Below are 4,487 nucleotides of genomic sequence, written 5' to 3' on the forward strand. Positions count from 1 at the left end.
GTGTGTGTGTGTGTGTGTGTGTGTGTGTGTTAGCACAACGCCAGGGCAGAAAGTCAACAGCAATGACCTTAAAGAAGCTGCTGCCCCTCCATCTGTGAAGGGTCAAAGGTCAAACTACTTGAGAGTCCATTCGTTACAAGAGGAAAACATTTAGTTTTCACAGGATTGTTTCGACATATTCACCCCAAGGTCAGACCATGCAGTGCTCAGAGAATTGAGCATCCCTACAGGCCTCAGTGAGCAGGTCAAAGGTCAAGGACAAAAACTGACAGAGCTAAAGTTTCATCCCAACGAACTCAAAGACTTCTGGAATAATGATGAGACGCACCTTGGTTCCTGGAGCTGGGCTCGGTCCAAAAGGGACAGGAGGCCACCTCCATGTGGGCCTCGAGAAGACTCGGATTCCTGGACCAGATTCAGCGTAAACCACCTCCACAGACATGGACTTGATCGATGGATCGGGGTCTTTGTCTTTGGTGAAGAAAGGCTCGAGTTGAAAGGCAACGCTCTGGATTTCCTGGTCTGGTTTCTGTCCTGGACCTGGATCCTCCACAGCCTGACTGGATAACATGATTTATTGCAGAAATAAAAGTAAGTCGGTCTTCCAAACAGGAAATGTGAAGTGCTGCTGAACAAAAGGTTCTATCGGATGGAGAACTTTTATCCATGTAGATCACGTGTCAAACTTGATTGAGGTCTGTGAGCCAGATGTGGCCCATCACAGCCTTTTATGTGGCCCGCAAGAGCTTTAAAGATGTATTAAAGTCTTAAAATTAGCTCATTTAAAGCCAGAATTTACCATAAACTACATTTCCCAGAATGCATGGTGATTATTTGACCTACAACATGACAGCATCCCTACACCAGGATATAAAAGTTGTGAAATTCGCAGTGTAAAATCACCATTTTGATGCATTTTTGCTGACCAAGTCGCACTGGGAAGTGGGAATTTCCCACTTACAAGTTGTAATTTAAACTACAACGCCCCTTCAGTGGGAATTACCAGTGGGAAAGTGGGCGAGAATTCAAGGTGGCGGCTAGCAGCTACAACTCAACAGTGAGTAAAACTTGTTTTTTAATAGTATTTCTGTCTTATTATTTCACATTTAGTCAGTTGTACACATAGTACTTTCAGTGTTTATAAGAGGACCTGTTAAAACACTGTTTCTATGCAGGAAATACCAGGTAGAGCTCAGTTGTTTGTTGGCAGTGCTCAGGAGTTTGACATTAATTACAAACTTGATGCTCATGTGGCTGTCAGTGAAAATGAGATTGACATTAATAAAATAAATCGCTTTAAAACTTAAAACTCAACCAGATTAAAGGTTATGAGTCGGAGCCTCAGTACACCAAATATTTCCCAAATTACATGTAATTTATAAATAACTACCAGGTGCAGATATTAAGACCTAAAATGTCATTTACAGACCATAAAATCCTGACTAAATAAATAAAACTCCACATTAACCTGTTTAAAGTGTTAAAATGAGCTGTCAGGATGATGCATGTTGTGTTTCTGCTCCCAGACTCCATCATTACACAACATGAGTAATTCTCAGATCAGACCTGAGGTCAGTTGAATTTTGTTTTTTTAGGTTTCAGTGGTTGGATGGTTGTAGTCATAGCTGAAGATCTAAAAATAAAATAAAAACCCTTTTTATTAAAACATTTTCTGCCTCCAGATTTTAAAAACCTTATAAATAAACACATTTTATAAAAATAAAAGACGATGTGTGTTTCATTTTATTTATGTTCAGGTTTAATCACCTGTTCTGTTAAAGAGCTGAATTAAATACTGAAGCTGTGACACACGGTGCTGGGCTCGGTCCAGTTTCCAGAGCAGCGCCGGTGCCGCTCAGCCTGCTGCAGCCGCGGGAGGCTACTTCCGTTCCGCAGAGGGCGACAGGCAGCAGCCAGCCTCGACGGTGGCGGAGGTCCAGACACAATAGAGCGGGTAAGTTTTGCGAAGCGACCGAGACGGGCGGCTCGGAACCCGCGGCCCGGGGTTCGGGACGAACCTTGGCTGGGCGCTTCGTCGCCCGTCCACGTTTTCGTTTGATGTCGGCGCTCAGCTGCGTAAACAACCGAAAACAAACAAACAAAAACAAAACGAGCCCAGTCAGCGCGGGGGAAGGGCTGCGTCTATGTGCTGGAGTCAGGGCAGTCGGTGGTGGTGGTAGGGGGGTAGGGCCGCGTCTATGTGCTGGAGTGGAGTTGTTCCTGTTCCTTGATTGTCATGTTTGAAATCGTTTGTTTGCGTGTTTTATTAAACACGGCGGCGCACAACCGCGGACTGAATAAATGTTGTTGTAATTTCATCCTGAATGTTGGCCCGAGCCTTCGATCGTTCTGTTTGAGTTGATTTTTTTTTTTTTTTTTTTGTTAGCAAGGATAACACTGATGGTGCGCGTGGAGGAAGATGAGCTAACACATTACGTAAAAAACACTTCCGTTCAGATCCAAATCAACAGTTTTATTTATTTAAACTGTTAACTTGATACAATGCTCATAAATCTGTCAGCTAGCTTGTTGGCTAATGACACTTCTCGTTATTCGTTACGGGAAAAAAATTAACTTACGTCAAAAATAAATAAATAAATAACGCAAAGAAGCGAATCGTGTTTCAGAATCTCGCGAGATCTTCGGCGTTAAAACAAACAACTTTCGGAATATAGGTAAGAAATTTGTTTTATTGGTACAAGACGTCACCTGTTTATTGGCAACACCGAGTTGATGCTAGTGTCTGTAAACATCTTATTATGTAAAACACGCCTAATCTTTAAATTTTAAAACATTTTTTTGACAAACAGGGTTCAGTGGTTCTTCACCAGCTTTGATTTGTTTATTTTGAACCTGGTTTGTTTAAAAACACAAAGAGAGAGATCCTGTTTATTTGTCCACTGTAGCACAGGAAACACATCTTGATAACTGTCACCTTTAAATGCTGTTTTCCTTTCTGTTAATTGGTCAAATAGACAATTTTACCAACAATTCATGGGAAAACTTACGTTTTGTCACGTTACAAACTCAGACATATTTTACTTGGCGTTTACTTGCAGTCATCTGAATTATTTACAAATGTAAAATCCTCTTTAGGCTGTTTTCTAAAGCATTCGCTCTGTCTTTATGCTGCCTTGCATGGTTCTTAAATCACTGATGGAGCCACGTCCCGCTCAGACGTGAGCTTTAAGAAACGGAGCGAGCTTTGTGGAAACAACAATCGTGGAGCAGAACTGAACTGGAGTGTGACGCATTAAACGTTCGCCTCGTGTCGTTCTGAGAAACACGATGAGTGACGTCATCTTACGGGTACTTTTATACCGGCGGCGCCATGTTCGTGGGCTACCATTTAGCTTGTAGTTACAAAACCAGTATGGAGGAACCAAAAAAAGCTAGCTACAAAAATAATTAAAACAAATTGAAGGAGGAATGTTGGGATTTGGTGAAATCTTAGTGGTTGATGATTCTCGTTAGACACAAAGGGCCACGTGTAAAAAAAATAAAATAAAACTTGCTTAGTGTTTCCCTCTGAAAACTTAAGGCTGGTTGATATGGTGACGTTTTGACTGATAGGTGGGCGGGGTGAGCTGAGCTAATGCTAGGACTTAGCTGCTTATCCTGTTGTCTCAACATCCGGTGGTGCAAAAAACCCTCTGCCGGTGCCACTTTAAATGTCTTAGACTCTTATTCTGACAGTTTTGTGTCAATTAAGGGAACTCTTGGCTCCAGTACACTGGAGGAAACCCTGGTTCTGCTACGTTAACGTAGTACTGCTCTAGAACTATTGATCAACAGCACCGGCTTACCTTTCACACACCATCTGTTTCGACTCTGTCACCCTGGATTTACACTACATGTGGCTCCGCTCCGCTGCAGTGCGCAGGTCATAGCTGTTTGTTTGAACCCCGGTGCGACGCACAGAGGAGGAAGCGTGTGCAGGAAGGAAAGTGCACGATAATTGTGGAAGTCAGAGCAAACGATAATGAATTCTGTGAAAGACCAACTCCAAACAGCTGAAAACATTGATGTATAAAAACGTTTGATATCTGTGGTTGAAACTGTATCACTGTTGTCTTTCTGAAACTTCTGATTTCAAAATAAAATCTACGCGTGTCGACACATATGCTACATGTTTCCATCTGCTTCCCAAACAGAACCATACATTCTGACAGTGTTTGTGTAGAAATATATCCATATATTGATTAATATAGCTGGGATTTCCACAAAATAAGTCCGTCTTATGGTGTTTTATTTTGAAAATACGGATGTTGTTTGTTCCTATTCTTGTTGGTGCGATGTGATCTTTGTAGATTGACTCGGGAGCAGCTCTGGCGTCCGGCAAAAGTAGGATCAGATCTAATTTTGGCGGATCACCGCCGCTGTGCGGGGCCAGTGTAAATACTCTCATTGGGCCTCATGCAAGAACCGTTCGTACGCACAGATTTGTTCTTAAGTTGTGCGTACGAGTGATTTAGGAGAATTTGTGG

At 42.3% G+C, this 4,487-nt stretch overlaps 1 protein-coding gene across 1 annotated transcript in view; it reads left to right on the top strand.

The window, feature by feature from the left end:
* Positions 1 to 1,831: 1,831 nt before the first annotated feature.
* The window catches only part of LOC106534515 (ubiquitin-conjugating enzyme E2 E1), a 7,793-nt gene continuing 5,137 nt past the window's right edge, over positions 1,832 to 4,487 (top strand). Inside the window, exon 1 of the mRNA XM_014031170.1 lies at positions 1,832 to 1,954. The gene's annotated coding sequence lies outside the window, so the exon portion shown is untranslated. The remainder of the gene's footprint in view (positions 1,955 to 4,487) is intronic.

This window comes from Austrofundulus limnaeus, unplaced genomic scaffold (genome assembly GCF_001266775.1).
Source record: "Austrofundulus limnaeus strain Quisiro unplaced genomic scaffold, Austrofundulus_limnaeus-1.0 Scaffold1196, whole genome shotgun sequence".
NCBI lineage: Eukaryota > Metazoa > Chordata > Actinopteri > Cyprinodontiformes > Rivulidae > Austrofundulus > Austrofundulus limnaeus.